The 22,304-nt window shown below is 43.7% G+C and overlaps 1 long non-coding RNA gene across 1 annotated transcript in view; it reads left to right on the plus strand.

Moving 5' to 3' along the window:
• Nucleotides 1-522, plus strand: part of LOC110346553 (uncharacterized) — a 34,135-nt gene extending 33,613 nt beyond the window's left edge. Inside the window, exon 7 of the long non-coding RNA XR_002390660.2 lies at nt 183-522. This is a non-coding gene — a long non-coding RNA (uncharacterized LOC110346553). The remainder of the gene's footprint in view (nt 1-182) is intronic.
• Nucleotides 523-22,304: the final 21,782 nt, after the last annotated feature.

A 22,304-nucleotide genomic window follows, 5' to 3' on the forward strand; every position in this document is an offset into this window, starting at 1 on the left:
GGGATGGGGATGTAGCTCAGTGTGAAGACCCTAGGTTCAATCTCCCATACTGCAAAAATGAACACACAAACAAATAAATAAAACTATCCTTTTCAAAAAATAATTTCTCTCCCAATAATTCATTACAGAAGGTGCCTCGGGTGGGCTCCTGACCTCTGCCTGCTCACTTTTCTATTTACAAGACAGACGCAGACACAGATGCCACGCGGGAGTCTGAGAATGGCCTCCCTCTCGGGAGTGGAGTCACAGCAGCCCTAAGGATCCCCTCCTTTGGGTTTTGTCTCCTTCCGTGAACTCTGAGGCAGAGGCTGAGACTCCTGAGCCTGGGGATCCCTGAGTCCTTCGAAACCTAACACTTTCCCGTGAATGTGCAGAGCGCACAGACCGGCGCAACAGTAAATATCTCGTGTGGTACACATGCTTCACTCCTGTTTACCTTGAATAAGTGCCCGCTACCAGTACACATTTTAACTTGGAAATAATTGTTTATATTTTTAAATTAAATGACATCTTTTTTTTAACACAAGATTGATATTTGTGTGTATTTTCTTCCAGTCTATAATAAGCTTTAATAAATACAGTGCAGTGAATACTCAGAGGTAAATGTGTTCTATTTCCAGGCACTTGAATGGCAGCAACTTCCGTGTTTAAAACAAAAGGGGTTGATCTTTTTTCCAGAACACTCCATGGTGCCTGAGCTGCCACTGCTTTGCCTTTTGCTCCCTCAGTTGGTGGATGGGTTCGATGAAGCATCTGGACAGGCTAGGGCTGACCAATAAACCCTACTCCCACTGCCTGCCCACCTGCAAAGGAGGAAGGGCCTGCGCAAATACCTGCAGCACTTACAGCCTGTATAACTTTCTTTCTTCTGTTTGCCACATTCTGCATACTCTGTGATGGGCCCCTGGCCCTGTCGCAGCCCCAGTTGGCTGTTCAGATTGAGATTTTGCTCCCTGGTACCCAGGTAGGTCTTGTCTCAGGAGTTGCCATCCCAAAGGGATTCTGCTAAGTGTGGCCCTGTGATCCGAGGTATGTGACACCGTCTGCATTAGGTCTTTTGCTGGTGCATTTGGGAAAGACATTCTTTCTGCCAGCAGCTATCCCAGCAGGACATAAGGCCAGAACTGTTGAGGATAAAATCCCGAATCACACAGAGCTGAGGACAGAGGCATGTTCCTGAGGAAACTCAGGGAATACGGGTCCAGCCATGACGTTCCCCTGGACTTCTGAGTTAGGTGAACCCGAAATTGTCTTTTTGCCCTTCAATTTCTTTGAGTTTCTCCTGAGTCAAGCTCTATTCATGATTAAAAGGGCAACACATCACAGAGATGTTCTGGTTGGATCACAAAGATCCCAAATGAAATCTGGACTCAAAATGATTTCCTCGTTCACTTCAGGAAATGCACTCTTGTCAGTGTCCAGTCATTTCCGTACCCATGACAGACACTGCTGATCAGTCAGTACAGACAGCGCAGAGTCCTACAAGGGGCTGGAGTGACATGGAAGGTGGCAGCACATCGGTACAGTGTTTTCTTAGAAGAAAAGAAGCTGCCCTGGGTGACAGGTGCTTCAAGGAAGAGCAAGCAAACCACGTGGGGGCCGTGGGGCTATGCTCCAACCTCAGGGAACATGGAGAGTGAGGCCTCTTCTGTCCCACGTCCTGCTCTGTTCTGTGCTTTCTCACTTCCCAAGTTTTAAATCAGGTAAATTCTTTGCCGTTACATCTCAACAGATGTTTACAATGTCTGCATAGAAATGTATTTATTTGGCAGGAAACATAAAAGATGTATTACGTCTGTCTTTATTTCCTTTCCTTTTTTTCAGTGCTAGAGATTGTACCCCAAGTCTCTGCCCTTCTAGGCAAACACTCTCCCAGTGCACTGCATCCTCAGTCCCTTTTATTTATTTTTAAAATTTTGAGACAGAATATCACTAACTTGCCTCAACTTACAACCCTCCTGCCTCAGCCTCTCTACTACCTTGGATTGCACATACACATTATAACACCTGGCTTACTGCATTGTTTTTTGGGGGCTGGTGGTGGTGAGAAAGCCTTGAGAAAATAGAACCATTGGTTTTTTACCTTTTTTTGTGGTGCTAGAGAGTGAACCCAGGCCTTTTGCACTGAGATACATTTCTAGCCATTTTAAATTTATTTTGAGACAGGATCTTGCTAAATCACTAAACTGCCCAGGCTGGGCTTGAATCTGAACTCCTGACTTAGCCTCCCAGGAGCCTGGCATTACAAGCATGGACCACCATGCCCAGCAAACTTTGTACACTTTTCCTGGCACCTTCCCATGTCCCTTACCTCCCAGACCATGGCCACCACCATTCTACTCTCTGCTTCTGAGTTTGAACTAAAGTGCCACTAGGTGAGATCATACAGTATTTGCCCTCTGTCCCTGGCTTATTTGTCTTAGTAGAATGTCTTCCAGCTTCATCCATTGTTAATCATAACAATCTAGACCTAAAATTCCACCCTGACTCTCATGTATTCAGAAATGAGGCTTTTGAAAGATGATTGGATCATGAGGCCCTGTACTCATCAGTGGATTGATCCATTGAAGAGTTCTTAGCTGACTGTGCTGTTAGCAGGTGGGCCAGTTGGAGAAAGTGAGTCACTAAGCACATGCCTTTGGAAGGTAGAGCCCTCACTCTAGTCCCTTCTTCTCTATGCTTTCTGGATACCATGAGTTGAGCAGCTTTCCTCTGCCAGGTCCATCTGTCATGATGTTCTGTATTGGAGCCAGTTAACCATGGACTGACCCTCTGAAACTGTGAACCAAAATAAAGCTCTCCTCCTTAGATTGTGGGTGTCAGATATTTTGTCACAGGGATGAGAAACCTGACAAATATATCCATATTGTCACAAAGGACAGGATTTCTTTCTTTTTAAAGGTTGAACACCATTTAATTTTATTTACTATATTTTGTATATACAGTATGTCATTAGCATGCTTATATACTGTCTTTTGAAATGGTCATATATTTTTGTTCTTTTTTCTGTTACTGTGATATACCACACTTACTGATTTATGTATGTTGAAACATCCTTGCATCCCAGTGATAAATCTCACTTGATTATTGTATATAACCCTTACAGTGTGCTGGTGGCTGGATAGCTAAATTTGTTGAGGAATTTTTCATCCCTGTTTATCTGTAATATTAGTCTGTCATTTACTTTTCTGTTTTCTTTCTTTCCTTCCTTCTTTCTTTCTTTCTTTCTTTCTTTCTTTCTTTCTTTCTTTCTTTCTTTTTTTCTTTTTTTTTTTGTACCAGGGATTGAACTTGGGACCTTGCGCTTGTGAGGCAGGCGACAGAACCACTGAGTAAAACCCTGGCCCTGTCATTTACTTTTCGTTAGTATCCTTGACTGATATGGTTATGGTAGTCCTATGAAATGAATTTGGAAATGTCCTTGCCACTTTAATTGTTTGGAAGAAAAGTGGATAATGTTTTTCTTATTTGTGTGTTATAAAATTAATACATGTCTTAGTACAAGTGCATATTACATATTCATTCATTCAGTGAGTATTTCAGTGTCTACTTTGTCCTGGGTTCTGTTCCAAGTCACAAGGCACAGCCATGGGCCTGGCAGGAAATCTCTAGGCTTGTTAAACTTATGTTCCAGTATCTAGGCTTTTCTAAAGATGTCATCTGGATTTTCTCATTTTTATCCTTAGCACAATGTTGGAAGGATTATGTGTATGTGTGTGCATTTGTGTACATGCTGAAGACTGAACCCCCTGCCTGTGCTTTCTTAAGCATGCTCCCTACCCCTAGATTACATCCCCAGCCATGGGAGGAGGGCTGTATAATTTATGGATGCAGAAACTGTAAATGCAGAAGTGCTAAGTCCTTCACCGCAGCCACACAGTAGTTCAGAGAAGGTGCAATCTGAGCAGAGGCAGGCTGACTCCAGAGCCTACCAGCAGCATCAGGACAGATAAATGCCTTTTAGTGTGGGAGAAAGTGTTCAGTTAATGCTCATTAATGCATTGCTGTCTTTGAGAAAAACATGCCTTATTACTGAGGCACTTGAGTTTAGCCAAAGGATGGGGGCATATTTTTCTAGATAAACAAAGTGAAGAACAGGAGGGCTGAACCGGGGTGATGGTGAAAGGAGGGGAAGCGGCCTCACTGGAGAGGTCACAATGTAACCAGCACTGGCTCAGCACACTTTGTCACCCAGTACCTTGGCCTCTGACACTTAACACAGCACATTGTTTAACCCTCTGTCTGTCTCCATGTTCTTGCAGCTCCCTTTCCAGGCTGAACCACTGTGTTGGCCCCTAAATGAGAACATGAGGATTCAGAGGCACGAGGAGCAGAGTCTGCAGCATCTGTCCTTTCTAGGAAGAGCATCAAATGAAAACTGGCAGGGCATGGTGGCCCATACCTGTAATCCTAGCACTGAGGAGGCTGAGGCAGCAGGATTTCCACAAGTTTGAGCCCAGCTTAGCATTCATAGTGAGTTCAAGGCGGGCCTGAACTGCATAGGAAGATAGCAAGACTCTATCTGAAAAAAGAAAACAAAATATTTGTTTTTGAAATGTCAGCATCCATTGGTGGTGACATTTCTGGGTGTGAAGTTGTGAGATCTCATGCCAGGATTCAAACATTTCTCAATCCTGTGGCGAGGAATCAGGCCTTTTGTCTGAGAGAGCTGCTCCTAACCAGAGAGGAGGAGGAGGAGCCGGGGAGACTTGAGGACCTGCACAGGCTCAGTTCCTGGGAGCCAACAGCAGGCCTTGGTCTGATCCCGGTTAGATGCAAGTACACGTGTCATGTGTGTGTGAGAGAGAAAAGGCCCCTGTGTGTGTGCATGTGGGTGTGTGTACATGCATGTGACTTGTGTCCCGTTTAGGGAAATTGTTCCCCAAGGAAGTGTTAATTCCTTCCCAGGTTGAGAAAGCTGCGGCCAAGCTGTCTCTTCAGATGGCACCATAGGGAGCCAACCTTTCTTTAAGCAGCTATTTTGTCCTGAGCTCATGTAGCTGTAGAAAGGGTCTTCTTTCACAATCATAGACTTACAAGGAGAGAATCCCAGGCATTTCCGGGCCATACTTGTTTCTTTTTTTTTTTGCCCTTTTTGTTCCAGTACTGAGGATCGAACTCAGAGCCTTTACACTGAGCTACATAAGCAGCCCCCCCCCCCCCCCCCGCCGCCAAATCGTTTTGAGACAGGGTCATGCTGAGTCACTGGGTTGCCCAGGCTGAGCTCCAGCTTGCAGTCCTTCTGCCCTAACTGGGCCTGCAGGTGCGCACCACCCCCTGGCAGCCCACCCTTGGAGGCCTGACTGCCTTTGGTCATTACATTTGGATGTGGAGACTAAGAGTGATCTCCTCCCTTAGTTATTAATTCCATTAGGAAGGAATTTGTCCTTCCTGATAGAAAATGAAAGGGGTATGTGCATGGTTGTGACTTTAGTGTTGTAGCAGTCAAGGGTCTTGGGAGGAACAGAGCCATTAGAATGCACAGAGCTCTGAGCAGGGTCTCTTGTTGGCTCATGCAGTTAGATGTGAGTAGCCCATGATGCCTGTGTGCAGGCAAAGAGTCAGAGAAAGAAGTGGCGCCTCAGCTGCGAAGCTGCAAGCCTTAGAACAAGAGACCCATGTGGCAGCCTCAGTCTTCACTTGGAGTTGCTGCTGTGAGTCCAACTTCAAAGGCCGAAGAATCCAAAGTCCAGTGCCCATGGGGACAGCAGCATAAAACAATGACAACAACAAACAACTGAAAAGCCCCAAGCAGCACGCCCGCTCAGGAAGGTCCAGTTCAGAGCTCCCCACTTCCACTGTGTGGTTTCACGCAGGCCCCAGACTACTGCACTGTGCTGCCGTTTTCAGCACAGGGACCCCACTCACTGTGCCGCCCCATGCACCATTCCTGTCTGGAAATGTCACACACATCCAGATGTGCACTTTGCCAATTCTCTGGGCATCTCAGCCCAGGAGAGCTGACAGCCGAGATTAACGGTCACAAATGGGTTCCTGCAGAACTTGGATTTTAGCAAGAAATACACAACCTTTAATCTGAACTACAAATTACACCCCCGTACTTGTTGTCTACTACTATGTAATCACCTAAAGCCCTCAGAGGCTTAAAATAATAAAAATGTATTGTTTTACATTTCTGTGTTGGGAATGCAGCAGTGGCAGCTTATCTGAACTGCTCAGCCTCTGGGGTTCTTAGGAGGTCACAGCTGAAGCACTGGCTGAGACTGCCATTACCGCAAGACTGAGTGGCTAGGAGAGCCCCATGCCTCGGCCACTGAGTGGCCTTAGAAGATCTACTCTCAGGCTCTGCCCACTGGGCCTTTAGACATGTGGCTTACAAAGGCAGCTGGCTTCCCCAGAGCAGTGACCCCACAGAAAGCGAGGTGAGCTCACTGGGCCAAATGACAGAGCTTTCAACTGATCTTGGGACAGACCTCGCACTACTCCTGCCATGGTCTACTCACTAGAGGTGACCTGTGAGGCTAGCCGCACTGAAAGGGAGAAACTATGAGACTGAACACCGGGACCAACCAGCTGGGGCCGTGTTGTAGGCTGCCCGGTACTCTTCACGGAAACTTGCCTGTCTAACTGTATATTTGCTCATCAAATGCACAGATATTTATGTTCATTCAGTGAAATATTTGGTGAGGTTAAAGAATATTGCTAGTAATTCTAAATCAGAGCTAACTTGCATTTGTTCTAAGTAGTGGATATAAGAGACAAAAGTTCTGAGACACTTGACTGTGAGCATCAAAGATCACCGAATCAGTTTGATTAAATCAGCTTTTATTAAGACGTACTAGGTACAATGTAGGCTCTGCTCCGTCTGATGTCCTTTTATTTCTTCACACACAGAGTGCACCATCTGATTAGTGATCCTGGTGTGTGGCTGATGCTCTGGGGTCAAGTGCTCACTCAGGGAATGACCAAGATAAGTGGTTGAGTAAAGCAAGACAGACAACTTTCTTTTGAATAAAAAGACAGAAGTTGATCCCAGCAGTGAATGAGTGTCTTTGAGCAAGTAGTTACTCACATGATGGGAAAGTGTTGTCTTAAGGGTTAATCAGTAACAATAGGTAGAGTTGCTATGGCAATGGGTGTGGCATTCTTGACCACCTGGTGGGAGGATGGTGTTGGAAATGTACAGGGGGTCATGCCATGAAGCTAGGGAGCTATGGTAGGCTTTGAAGTTTGGCTGATCTTGACCCACTAAGATCAGCAACAAAGACTGTTAATCCAGGTGTACTGGAGTGATGAAGACCTGGCCTGGGCGGTGGGGCAGGGAGCCAGGGCTCCATTCACCACTTAGTGATGCATCAGATGCTCTGAATTGTGACACGTGAATATTGCAAATGGAGACTGGCTTACCTATAAACAATAAAGCACATCTGCAAATTTCATACTCTATGCATAATAGTGTTTGAGGCTGACCAACTTTTCTTCTAGTATTAGAAAGGGGCTTCTGGAAAATAATCTTTTGGTGCTTAAATCTATTTTGCAAGTGTCATTTTATAGCTAGATTTTCTCCCTTTGATTAACAGACTGTTTCCTAAATTAATTAGAACCCATTGGCCTTAAGATAGAGTCAGGATAATGTGATTTAGTTATAATAGAGACGTTTGAATTTATGCGCTAATGTTTTGATATGATGGATTTACAGGTAATGGACCCTGGGAAATGGGCTCTATCACTTATGCCTGGAAAGCCAGCTCCTTGCTCCCCAGGGGAAAGACTGGTGAAAATTTCCCAGCCTGGGTAGCACCTATGACAGGAGAGCCCACAGGCAGAACAGCTCAGACACCACCGCAGCCCGGCTGCTCCAGGGCTTCCTCCCTTCCTGATCTCCTCCTGCCTCCCTACTCCCTTCTGGGAGGGAGCTGCCATTCTCTTTGTCTGAGTTTAGCTTCATCCATACATACCTGGTGAGCTTTTCACTCATCAAAATGGGCAATTTGTTTAGAACAATAGTTCTCGAAGTGTAGTTTCCAGACCAACAGCATTACTCAGGGATTTGTCAGAAATGTAAATTCTTGGGGCCCTACACCAGGCCAACTGAACCATAAGCCCAGTTAATGATTTTAATGCGAGCTACTTTGAGAACTGCTGATTGAGTTGGAGGAAAACATTCATGCTTAGTTCCATCTTTGAACCTGGGAGTTAGTCTTAAACCAGATCTTTGAATCTCTTCATTTGTTGTGGCAAGAAATAAAACAATACCATCATCATTGACTCAATCACAAGCAACGTCAAAGAGAGGCCAGGAATGGATAACTGGATATAATGATAATTGAGCTCACTAGGAATTCCTTTTCAAAGCTCTTTGGGGACATTTACAGCACAGAACTTTTCATATCGCACAGGAATATTCTGCACTTGAAAAAAAATGCAAAGTTGATATGCAATAGTGCTTTCTTTATTCATCAACAAACACAAGCTGTAGCCCCCAAAGCTGGCAGCACTCCACTGTTGCAGGTTGGCCTGGTCTGTCTGTGGAAACCACCATTGTGTGGAGTCCGGCCTGTGTAGGACTGGGGGCGGGGAATGGCAGGGAGCCCAGGCACTCCTCAATCCGCTCCCCTTTCCCCTTCCTGTGCTGGAGTGCCTTTGAGAACAGACTATTTAAAAATGAGATATTGGCTGAATCCAAATGCAGAGAGAAGTATCTCAGCTCTTTCTCCAAAAAATGTTATTGCAGCAGAATTTCCCAGGGTCTAAGCTGTTCTTTGGCTGCACATGTACCTTTGGAAGAACACAGCAGGGTCCCTAGGCGCAGGAAGTAAACCAGCTGGGTGTGCTTCGTACAACAAACAGATTTCCACCCAGCCTGAAAATCATGCTTTTGTAAATCAAATTACATTTTAAATTCAGCAGAAAAATTGCCATTTAAAAGGAATCTCCCGGCAGACCTTTTGCCAGGAACATAATTATTTTGCTATTTACTTCTCTGTAAAAAAAAATTCTATGTACAATAAAACTTCAGTCAAGCAGAATTTTCTAGGAATTGGGGGATTCTTGTTACTTATTCCTTTCTTTTTTTAATTAACAAAAGATAAACTGAAACAAAAGCCTGTTTCTAACTTTTGTTGAAAAATCTTTTTAAGATAAAGTTCACTTTTAAAAATTGATAGGCAGTGGAAATAATCAAATCTTCCTTGGCTATTAAGGATTCTGCAGCATGTTCATGTCAGCTGCACTGAACCTAAAAAGGAACCTGTGCTGAACCTTAAAGGATACATTGAAAATTAATGTCTGAAATACTGCAAATCATTTTTAGCCTCCTTTCTTTACAGTTGATATTTTATATAAATATCCAGCAGAGAAGAATGTTAATTTAGAAACTTGCATTGTTTCCTTGGGTCCTGGTTAAAGTTTAACTCTAACAAGTTTACCTAGCCAGCATATGTTTATATTTAGAAACACAAATAAGAAGCGAATTGTGTTGAAACATTGTTAATATGCAGTCATATTCCCATGGAGGTCTTGGGGATGGTTCTCTAAGTAGGAATTCTTTGCTCTAATATTCTATCATTACTGTTCTCAAGACTAAAGAAGTGGCTTCCAAGGTGCTGGAGCATGCAACTTAGGACAGCTCTCTGTGGAGGAGCTGGGTGGACCCTGGAAGTCCCGCTGACACACACAGGGAAATCAGATGGAATCCTAGTTTACCGTACACTCAACTCGTCCATTAATCCTCAACTGTCGGTGCTGACAGAGATAAAAGGATGAGATGACCCCAGCTCTGAGAATTCACCATGAAGGCTTGGGAGACTTCTGGTGTACGTGGGTGGGGTAGAAATGTGAGTGGGCTCCAGTCCAGAGATATGTTCAGGAATCCTCAGGCCTGACTGGGGTGGAGGGTGTGGATGCCATTGAGAAACACTATGGAATGCTGCTATATCACATTTCACCAAAATACAACCAGAAAACACGATGACTTAAATATCTGTGAGTACTCTAAAATCACAGCTGTGAACACCCAGGCCGCAAAAATAACTCCAAGCTGTCAAGCTAGGCAGGATTGACAGTTTCTCCGTTTTTCTGTTCCTGTTAATATACTACTCGTTAATTCATTTTGTCATCTGCTGGCACTTGTCACTAGACAACCAGAAACAGGTGCCAAGAGTTTCAGGAAAACGAAGGCTGGAGAAAATTCTGTCCATTAACTTCACTTAAAAATGTGATGATCAGTTAATTTCCGTAGCAGCTCAGAGGTCTCCCCACTGCCAGTCTCTGCTCGTTGGGAAAGTGTGGGAACATATGGGTGCGGAGGGATAAGACCTGGTGTTCACAGGAGCTTGTTGTCCTTCCTGCCCACCGTGGCCAGGAAGCCCGGAGCAGTGCCTCTCTACTCCCCATGCCTGAGGTACGGAGGGCAGCCTCCTCAGCATCGCACTGCTAACGTGGCTTCTCAGGGAGCTGCTAGGCTGGAATGCGGACCATCTCTCCCTGGAAAGACAAGGTCATAATAATTATTCGGCTTAATGAAATTGTATTAAAGTAATAGAAAGAAGATACAAATGGGCTAAAAAGGTTTTGTGGCTTGATCTTGAAAGTCTTCTTCCTATTTGTATTATTTAAGTTGAGTAGGGTTTTCTTATTTTTCTATGTCAAGCACTTTCTATGTTTCCTCTTTACGAAATGGAGACAAAAAGCTCCTCACCTGCCTGGCATAGTGGTGCATGCCTGTAATCTCAGAACTCTGGGAGGCCAAGGAGGAGGATCAGGAGTTTGAGGCCAGCTTGGGCTCCATAGCAGGGCACTATCTAGAAACACCCAAAATAAATAAATACAAAAGTAAACAAACAATTAAATACAGTGTTCAAACCTAATAGGATTGTTATGAAGACTGAGTGAATTGTATCGCTTGGTGCCTGACAGCTTAATGACTATCAACCCGTTACTCTTAGTATTTCTCTTCCGCTACTGTAAGCTCATGCACACATGGTCCCACCCAGCATGGAAATTCAAACAAAATCTATTGTGGATCAGAACATCTTGGTAGCTGGGGCCTGCTCTGTTGCTTGATTTTCTTACTATGTTGATCTTTACGGGACCAGCTGCTGACCTGCAGCTGGGCTGGGCTATGGAGCAGTTGGCTTTTGTGGGGTAAGCAGGGCAGTGGGCAGGGACTGGTCCAGACCCATGGCTCCTCCTGGAGCCTTCAGCAGGGCTCTTTCTGCCGGGAATTTGCACCCCCAGCCCTGCTTGTATGCTCAGGAGCAGGGCAGGGCTGAGGCTCCAGATGGGAAGCAGTCTCAGAGGCTGTGGTCTGAGGCTCCAGGTTTTGAGGGCAAGGGAATCTCCCATTGTCCAGAAGAAGCAAAGTTTGACAGTTTGGTCTGAAGACCTTCAGACTGGATCAAGAGGAAGCTGGAGACAGGGAAATTTTGACGTCTTCACTTCTCAAAGTATGTCCAAGCCTTGCAGTCAGCATCTTCCTGACACAGCTCTGGACTGACTTTTCCAGACACTGTAAATAAACACTTGGGCTCTGTGGCTGTCAGACTTGAGAGGAAACATCTACTGAGTCCTTCCTCTGAGCCCTGCAGAGCTCACATTAGTGCCAGGGCCAGAGGGGCGAAACAGCTGCACTTTCATGAGGTTGAAGACTGTAGCAAAGTAAGGCATCATAACTCTACATCACACAAACTCTGCCAGGTTTTGGATAAAGTATGGCAGGGGTCACAGAAAGGAATGGCAGACTGCCCTGTACCATCAACTTCATTTCAGCACCAGGAGGCTGCTTCATCTTTCTGAGGTTGTCCAGTGAAGGAAAATATGAAGATACAGGTGTAATAAATGAGCTCCTCAACTTCTAGGGGATCTCTTATTTATTTTGGTTGGAGTCACCCCAGATACCCATTCTTTGGCGTGTGGTAGAAAGTTTTCCATCCATTCGACAATCTCTCTATATTTTTAGTCTTACTGGGTTTGTGTTATCCATAAAGACTTGCAAAAAGGACATGTTAGGGAAAAAGGAGTATTTTAGTGGGACAGGATGGCACAAGCCTGTAATCTCAGAACTCTGGGAAGTTGAGGCAGGAGGATCATAAGTCTTAATGTAGCCCAGGGAGCTTAGTGACTTAGTGAGACTGTCTCAAAATAAAGCTTTTAAAAGGGATAGGATGTAACTCAGTGTGAAGGTCCTGGGTACAGTCCCCAGTACCAGGAGGACAAAAATATTTACCTGCTAAGATTGCATTCTGTGTTAGTTTATTTGAGTGACAAACATCTCCAAAGATGAACATGACCCCTCTTTTAGCACAGTGGAGCACTCTCAGGGCTCTGGAGCCAGGGTCTCACTGGAAAGAGAAGCATTAGTGTTGCCCACCCCAGAGGAATCGCGTGCCAGACCGTTTGCAAGAATAAGCCAAAGAAACTGTGGAGCATGTTTGGGAGGTGAAGTGTCTGCTCTCAGTGAGGTGCTCAGCCAAGCAGAGGGAGGAAGAAGCAGGACAGCCTTTAACCAAGACTGAGGACACTCAGGGGGCGGAGACACCTGGAGCTGCTTTCGTTGAGAAGATGGAGAATGAGCCTGAGAGTCTGTTGTTCCTCATGCTTCTCGCTGTACGTGGCGAATAAATCTATAAGGGGCCAATAATGAAATGATACCTTGGTACAGTGGTGTGTGTCTGTGACCAGCACTCGGGAGGCTGAGGCAAGAGGATCGTTGCAAGTTCGAGGCCAGCCGGGGCTATGTAGTGAGTTCAAGGCTAGCCTGAACTACACAGAGAGACTCTGTCTCAAAAAATCAAGCAAAGAAAAATGATAAACATTAGCAAGGCCTTATCTCAAAGTAAAAATAAAGAAAAAACTGAGGTATACTTCTGAGGTAGAGTGCTTGCTTGGCATGCTTAGGGCCCTGGGTTTAATCATAAGCACTGCAAAAACAATCACATAAGACAAAAAAGCCCCTTATATTTAAAATACATATCGAAAACTTCTTAGAGCTCTTGCAAAAAAAGAAATTTTTTGGGGGTGGTACTGGGGATTGAACCTAGGCCTTCACACTAAATTACATCCTCAGCCCTATTTTATTTTTTGATTTTGAGACAAGGCCTCACTAAGTCACTAAATTACCCAGGCTGGGCTTGAACTTTCAATACTCCTATCTCTCCTTTTCAGTGTTGAGATTACAGGTGTCTGCCACCTTGCCCATCTAGGTTCTTGCAGTTTGAAAATTTAAATTGTTTGTTCCACCCAGCAGTGACAGGAGACAGAATGCATTTTTAGTTTCTGTTTTTCTCTTTAATCTCAAATAGTGGCTTTTCCCACTAAATCATACTTTTCTCTTATCAGAGTTATGTTTAAATTATATTTTTGAAAAATGATGCCTTAATCCTTACTCTGAATATGTGGCACCTGAATACCATTTCTAATGAATAATTCTTACTGTCAAATTGAACCCAAGACCCCCAAATTGTCAAATCTATAGACTAGTTGGGCAGATATTATATATTTCAATCCCCCACTGGGATGAAAATGGAAAACTTCAGTTGTCTAGGTACCTATAAACACTAAATGATGGGAATATATTTATTTTAATATTTCACATGAACAGAGTTTTGTATAGACATGAGATGAGTCATGGAGTTTGGGAGTGGAGCTGAGAGTCACATTCTGGGTCTGTTGGTTTAGATGGTTTACATACTTGGGTTCCTTTCAGGAAGCTTTTTATTTTACTCTTCGGGATGTGCCCCTGTCTAATACCTGCTGGGGGCAAAGAGCCACCTGCTGCTCTCTAGTGGGTCAGGACCAGCAGGCACAGTAGGTGGAGTGCTGGGGAAACCCATCCAGCCTGCACTAGGGTTACCACAGGTTGCCCAGTTTGGGTGGTTTCAAATCCACAGGCATTCAGGCTGATCCTGGCCTCTGGTTGTGGGGTTGGACAGCACTCTAGGTGTCTCTTGCTGGCCTGACCATGGCTCCCTGACCATGGATGTCTCCTGATGTTGCCCCTCACCCAGTCACTGTGGAGTTTCAACACTGAGAACCCTGAGATGAAGCCAACCCTGTTGCTCTGAGTGCCAGGTTCAGCTGGCCTCTCCCTAAAATGGCATCTGGCCAAGCACCCTCTCCAGGGGGCATGGCAGTGGCTTGGACTGGAGTGACTCAGCAGGTGTTATAGCACACAGCATCCACTACTCTGTTACACTGGTGTGTTTCTCCCTGGAGGTGTCTGGAGTCACCTGCACTCACTGTGTCTCTGGAAATTCCATCTTTCTTTTTTATGCAAGAAACAGGAGCCAGGGAGAAAGTGCAGACTGGCCCTACATTTTTCTGGGTTGGGGTCTGTCTCTTTACTTTTGTTGTGGCTCCAATTTTGCCTTCAGATCTTTCCTGGGTCCCAGGGATCTACCTCCCTCCTTCTTTTCTTCCCCAAATTGTTATTTTCCAGTGTCTGGATTCTGAATCTTGTACAGGTTGATTTGTTGCTGCTTACTGCTCTGCCATCTTCCTGGAAGTCCCCTGTATTTTTTTTTTTTTTTAATTTGAGAGACAAGTCAGACAGAAAGATCTATTTAATCAAAAGGCCATGAAGCAAGGAGGCCAAGAGAGTCACACAAACCTCACTCAGTAGCCTAAATAAACAATATCCTAATTACGTCTCAAGCAAGCCATCTTTCAGCTGTGCAGTTGATCACACGGGGGTGGGCAGCTGTCTCAGCTCACAGCATGAGTTACAGTACCTTCAACAGGATCCTACCTCTAGCTGCCCCTTCCTTCACACCCCTTTCAAGCTTTGCATTTATCTCCATTTTAGTGGCAGGGGCACCTTGCCTTGGGTCAGTGAATTTTGGGTATGTTGGGAGGAGTCATTCCAGGAAGCAGCAAGCAGGAAGAAAAGACCTAATAAAAGTGAGGACTCTCCCTTCTTGGGTTAATGAGAATCAAGCTAGAACATTTTCTCTTTTTCTTGGCTCAGGCAAGAAGAGGATTTGGCATCACTAAGTCTTTTTGTGTTTCTGTATTTGAAATCAACAAAATGGTACCACAGACTATTGCAGGAATTTTTAAATAATGTATGGCAGTAAAATGGAGAGTGCAGTTAATTATTATAGTTGCATAGTTTGAGCCAACTGAATGGTATAGATAATATGTGATTTTTTTTTTTTTTTTTTTTTTTTTTGCAATTGCTTTATTTTGCCAAGGCAATTTGCCTGCATGCACATATAGCCTTAACAAATGTAGGGAATACCCAGATTGGAATGTTAGCCCTCTCACGCTGTGTTTATAATAACATTTAAGGCTGACTTTGTGGATATTTAATTTGAAGGTATATTTGCATACTATGCGCACCCTAGAAACAAAGACACTGTATGTGTAAACCCAGCACATTTTAAAGGATACTGGAATTTCTGCTGCCCCAAACAGTCTTGCCACACCTCCCAATACCTTGGGTGGAAATTCTTCATTTTAGCAACCAGTCTGATCCTCAGACACTAATTTGCTAAGTGAGTCCCTGTATATTTTAAATTGTCTTAGGCTCAATTTCCTCATTTGTAAATTTAGGGCTTGGATACACTCTTTTTTCTGGTCTGATTATCTATGTTCTTTCCTTTTTTTCTTCAAATGAATTAGTTTTCTGTTTAGTGTCTTCCTATATTCAACTTGGAAAGTGTTATAGATAATTTTAATTATGCTGCAATCAAAATGTCAACCTCTAATCTTAGCAAAACAGGCTGTAATTGAGTAGGATTGGCCCTAAGTACTTTCTTATCGAGGAATTGCTTTCTATGCAAATCTCTGATAACCTTTCCCCACAGTACTGTAAGAAGTTCTTGACCTCCACTTGAGTGTCCTTTCTTCTTTGAGAACATTACACCTTCCTTTCCTTCTGTGCTTCCCCTGGGTGGGCTAGAAAGCCTATCAATAGTTTCAGTATTATTTTGAACTGGGAGGCACATGGACATTGTGAGAGAGCGTTTTAGGGGTGGCCCTGTCAAGCCTAACTCTGGCACCCTCCACAACAGGCCTTTTGGCCTTCATTTTAGAAATTTTTGGCTATATCCATCTCTCATTTGTGTGTAGCAATAGCAATTGTGCCATAAATGCAACACACACAAAGGTGTGCAGAGTTTACATGGTGCCTACAGGACAAGTCAGATACTACCTGATGAGTGAGTTTGGGAGAGGAGAGGATGAAGCGGAAGCTGAACATGTATCCTGCTTTACAGTGACCTGTAGCTCCACTTGGCACAACAGGTGTTTGGGAGGTGGGGGCTGAGTTTTGAGTCCAGGTTGTACAAAGCTAGACGAGATGCTTGTTAAATTCAGTCTCTGTCAATGAAACCACTCTAGGGCCACCTCTCCCTACTCCTGAGGTGCCTCATAATTCAAATGTCATCAAACACATGCCGCAAGGAAACACACCAAGTGGAAGAGCACGTGACTCTCACCTGAAACTGCATAGCCTCGGTTTTACTCTGAATTTGGCTTCCATAGAGGTACTGACAGTTCCAGCATCAGAGCGAATAGAGCAAGCCTCAAAGAAGCTCTCCCGGCAGCATAAGCTGAGTTCAGAGAAGCTAGGAAATGGGCTCTCTGACAAGGACTGCCCATTAAGAAGGCTTCAGATTATTGTAGATAGGCAAGTTAATTAGAATCTGTAGGCAGTTAGACAGGGCCCGGCCTTGGGGAGCTAACATAGAGGACAGTCAAGATTCATTCCCTGAAGGCCAGCATTGTAAAAGAGGAGAAACTACTGTACCACATGCTTCCCCTAGGGATGATTAGCAGTGGTTGATATTCTAAATAGATATCAATCACCTGGGTAGGGGACCAAGGTCTTAACCCATTCCTTCCAGGAAAGGTCCCTGATCCACCCCTACCGAAAATCCTTGCTCATTCCTTGAATGCTTGCTACTACAGGACTTGCCTCTCCATTGGATCTTCATTTAATCAATATTACCTAAGTAACTATACTTGTTGTATACTGGTTGATCATAGTTTTGTCCCACCTCATGTCCACCTTGTGATTTCTCACTGGACCAGTATTACTAAGCGACTATACTTGTACACTTATTAGTTGACTGTAGTTTTGTGCCACTTTGAACCTGCCTCACCTTGTGGCTTTGTCCCATAAAACACCTTTGAGAAGCCAGGTTGGGGGCCAGCACACTTTCCGCGTATCCCCTCCTGTCCCTCTCAGGCAGGAGCTGTCTCTCCCTCAATAAGTTGTTCCTACTCTTAACTTCCGTTTTTCCTAGAATTCATTCTTCAACTTTAGAGAACAAGAATTTGTGTTTTGGATATCTAGCAGATTGGGGGTTAAATCTATTCCTCCTTATCAGTATCACCCTCCAAACTGAAAATGATGGCCTAGAACAGGACGTTCCCTCCCCTGCTCTCCCTCTCCCTTTCTTCTTTCTTTCCTAACAGAGAATACAAATATTAATATAATCTATAAGAATTTTTAGAAGAAGCCCTCCTCCCCCCTACCCAATTGTGCCCTTTGTTAATCAGAATGAAACTGAAGTAGGAAATACATCTTAGGGAGAGCCCAAGAAATCAATAAAATTTCTTCCTCTTTGATTTCCATTAGAAGCAGTGATTTAGAAGCAGACAATTCCGAGTTATTCCAAACTCAGGAGCAATCCGCACACATCAGTTGTTTCCTACGAGGCCTCTCTGTTCTCTTGGAGCCAGGCTTGGTGGTACATGCCTATAGTCCCAACATTTTGGGAGACTGAGTAGGTGAATTGCAAGATTTCTAGTTCCAGGGTAGCCTGGGTAACATAGTGACTCCTTCTCAAAATAAAAAATTAAAAAGGTTGGGGTTGTAGCTCAATGCCAAGACTCTAGTTTCATCTCCAATACTGCTACTGCCCTCCCCCAGATAAGAGTCTTCATTGCAATCCCTGTATGGGTTACAGTACACACTCTAGGCCGAGTACTGGCAAACGGTGGTCTGAGAATCCTGTCTGGCCTGTTGCTTGATTTTGTATATCTTATGGATTGAGAGTGGTTTTCACATCTTCTGATAGTTTTAAAAAGTCAAAAGAAGAGAAATATTTTGTAAAAATTTGAAATTAATTCAAATTTAGTATGTTCACAATTGGTTTTGATGGAACACAAATACATATACTCATTTACTTATTGTTTACAGCTGACTTCATGCTACAAAAGCAAAGCTGTGCAACGCAATAAGAGTTGCACGGTCTGCAGCATGAAACATTTAGCATCCAGTCCTGTACAGAAAAGCTTGATTATCTATATTATACACATTGAGAATTCAGCAATAAACAAAATAGCAAGAATTCTGCACTCCTGGAATTTCATTCTAATAGTGGAAAAAAATCAAAAACAAAAATCCTACAAATGAACAAGACAGTTTCAGACCCTGACTGTATCATAAGAAAAACTGAACAAGGTGATGTGCTGAGAGGCCAGAGGAGGCCTCTGGCAGCTGAGCTGAGAGGTGCACGAGGAATCAGCAGTGAGGAATTTGGCTCTAGCCAGAGGGCCCACATGGCCTACAGGACAAGAGAGCAGGGTTACATCTGCGGAGGTGCGGGGGAAACAGGAGGTAAGGTCAAAGAAGACATAGGACTAGACTGGGGGCAAGCTCACGGGGAGCCTCTTCAGCGGAGGCCATCAGGTATTGTTTTCTTCTATGGGAAGAGAATTCCCTGAAAGGTTGTATGGGTGGAAGGACATGATTTGAGTCACATTTTAGAAAGATCAATTTGGCCATTTTATGGAGAAGAGAGTCTCATGACAGTAAAATATAGAAGCAAGTGGTTAGAGATTATTGCGATTAGCCATGTGAGACATGACAGTGGCTGACTTGGGGACACAGTGTGGAGGATCAGGGAACCCAGGCTGAGTTAGGAGTGAGCCTGAGGGTGAGCTGTCCCATCCTGCTGTAGGGGAAAGCGAAGAAAGAGAAAAATTGAGGATTACAGTTAGGTTTGGGCAAATGGTGCTATGTCTTCACATAAATTGAACTTAAAACTATTAAAATATATGAATGAACTCTACCTTTATGTATCAGACGAGACTTTCTCTCTAGTTAGTGGATGACATCCCTGGTTTCGCACAAAGTGCTGTCATCGTCTGCCTCTCATGCTTTGCCAGTTCCTTCCTTTGCTCTTAGTGCTGGATTTAGAAATAACTGACAATGCTTCAGAAACAACTGGGACAGAGCTTTAACCTTGAAGCCAGCGTCAGACCTCTTTCCACCGAGACGGAAGAAGAGGTATGTGCTGCTGTGGCGGGCCAGTTTAACCTCGCTTGTGGCCTTTGGCTTCATGGGGTATCTGGGCTTGATTTATTGATAATAAAGAAACAAAAAATCAGACTGATGTGACACTCTTGCTTATTGCCCTTGATTCTGATAGGTACTTCCAACATCAACTCAGTTATTTCAATGCAGCCTATTTCTAATGCAGTTGAGCCCAGCCAAACAATAGCCTATTTTCTAAAGATGTAGAAAGACTGTGTTTGCAGAAAGAAAACACTTGCCTTCTGGTCTTGTCAGCGTGAACAAATATTGACGATGTGTAGCGACAGAAAATTGTTCTGAGAAAATTGGGGACATTATGGCAACACTACCATTCAAAAGACCATAGCAAGAAAGACAAACTTTTGCTCGATTTTTTTCAATCTTCTAAAAACAAAGTCAGAACTTTAAGCTTTCCTAATGATGATCATTTAGGTACTCTCATGACTTACAAAGATCACACAACTTTGAACACTTTCAGCCACTGAGATGGTAAAAGACAAACTGGGTGATAGGAAGATTGTGGTAATCAGCAGTTGATTCAGAGGGACTTTCTGGTAAGTATGTGAGCGTGTTTGCATGTGTGCATGTGTGTGTGAGATAGAGAGAGACAGTCTCCTGGATTCAGACTTGAATCAATGGCTGAGCAATGACACCTTTGCAGAAATAGGAAACAAGCAGAAAGTCACTTGAAAGGTGATGCCTATGGTTACAGTTTGGGGCTCATGTTCAGCTCGAGTTTGGAGTGCTTGTGGTCCTGGATGCACACAGCAGATAGAGATATGGGTATGAAGTTCATAGAACTAACAGAGATTAAAGATTTGGGAGATTTTGGAATCTCAGGAATAAATAAAATAACCCAAAGAAAGTATGCAAATAAAGAACAACTAATATTTACTCTCTAAGGAATAAGGACAAGAAAAGAAACTTGTAAATAGATACCAAAGAAGACACAGAAAGGTTAAGTAATAAATCAGCACAGTGAGGAACCATAGAAGCTAGAAAAACTAAGATTTTAGAGTGACTTGTAGTATGAAATGCTAGAGAAAAGGCAATTAGAATACAATTAAAAATATTTACTGCATGTAATTATATATGGACTGGTAATCCTGATGCAAGCACTTCTGGCAGAACCATACTAGAGGAAAGTGGATGACAATGGGCTGAGTAATATGAGTGGGAATGAACACTGTCAAGTTCTTCAGAACATGTTTGACCCTGAAGAGTAGAAGTGATATAAGCATTGGATAGAAGGGATTTAGGACAGATGTCCTTTGTTACCTACCATAAGATTTGGGCTTGTTTAAACTCTGATGAGAAGGAGTGAGAGAGAAAAGGTTGAATATACAGTATAAGAAAGAAAAGAAGGGGTAGCTATGGATCAGTGTTGAGAGCCGTGGGATGGAATTCATAGTGCACATTGAGGGCCTGACCTCACATAAATGATTAATACTGTTATTCTTTCAATATGAGAAGAGAAAAGGAGGACTGAAAACAAAAGTTGATATGGTAGAAGTATAGATGGAAGTGACGTGCCCGTGTGATAACTTCCGTTTTCCCAGTGGAGTGGGAGGAAGGGTTATCTGATGGACAGGAGAGATAATTGTATCTGTGAGAGACTCCAGGGCACACTGGGCTGGCTCAGAGCTAGAACGGTGGCCTAGCATGTGCAGGGCCCTGGGTTTAGGTCAGCAGTGGGGGAAGAGGGGGCTTGGAAGGTGTGAGAGTTCACAGCTGCTGGGGAAGATGGGAACATGCTAAGGAGCTGTGGGAGGGTTATAGCCAGGTCAAAGAGCTAAGACTGCTGCCCACAGATTCATGACAAGTTGCCTGATTCTTACTTCTCTCCTGCAGCACATGACACAGCTGCATAGAAAAGGTGAAGAGTTGGGTTGCTGTAGGGCTTTGTCGTGCAGATGCTGAGGCAGGGGAGTCAAAGTGTTGGTGAGAGGAATCATGCTGTTCAGCTGTGAAATCCATGGGATAATTAGGAAGTGGAGATAGGAAGGGGATTTTAGGCCAGGAACGAGTAGAAGATGCTGACAGAGTGCCGACATCCATGCCAGGCATAATGTGCATGGGACAAATGAACACTGCCTCGGTGATGTGGGCACAGCATGGCCAGTGTGAGCTCAGGCATGGCTGCTCCTGGACCCAGCCATTCATTGCACTCCTCTGCCCACCCTAAGTCACCCACCTTTATGCCTTGTGTCATATCAATATCCTGTCTTAGTACCTAGCCCATTCTTTTTGCCTGCTCAAATAGGATTCTAATTTTCAATCTTAATACTTTATTCCCTAAACTTCCAGCTAAGAAGAGGGAAGAGGGGAAAATCCCTTGACATTTATTGAAAACCTCTTAGGTGCCAGGAAATGAAAGCAGTTCCAATTCAATTTGGGCGCTGGAGCTCTCCTCTTTTTAAAGTTTATTTTTTGTTTATTATTAATTTTTTTGTGTGTGTGGGAGTGGGGAGTGAACCCAGGTCCTTAATGCTGAGCAACATCTTTTCTATTTTTTATTTTGAGACAGGGTTTTGCTAAATTGCCCAGGCTGGTCTCCAATTTATAATCCTGAGATTGTAAATACACCACCACACCTGACTACACATGGATTTCTTTTCATCAGTTGTGTGTCTATGTGTTTATAATTCAATGAAATATAATTCAGCATTTGACTTTATTTTGAAAAATGAATACTACATATATAATTTAGGTAATTTTACATTAAAATTTGTGTAGTGTTTTGAAAACGGCATTTTAAATTAAAGTTGGCTAACATTTTTTAAAAGACTTGACCCAAATAAAAAACAGTCGTGTTTATAAATTGGCTATGTGTGACAGCAGTCCAAATTTCAACAACAGCAGCAGTTTGTTGGTGTGAAGGCAGTGGGACCAGCTCATTAAAGCTGATTTGTAGCCTCTCACTGAGAAACTATGAAGTTCTCCACTGTGAATCATCAAAGTGTTCTTCTCTCCTTTTCCAAATTCTCCTCCTCAGTCTTTAGGAGGTTTAAGAGAGTTCCATGCTCATATGCTAACCTTCATTGAAAGCTTTGCCAACATGATGTTCATTTCACAT

This window comes from Heterocephalus glaber, unplaced genomic scaffold, assembly GCF_053883595.1.
Source record: "Heterocephalus glaber isolate CG9 unplaced genomic scaffold, H.glaber_assembly_v1.0 deba00000896, whole genome shotgun sequence".
NCBI lineage: Eukaryota > Metazoa > Chordata > Mammalia > Rodentia > Bathyergidae > Heterocephalus > Heterocephalus glaber.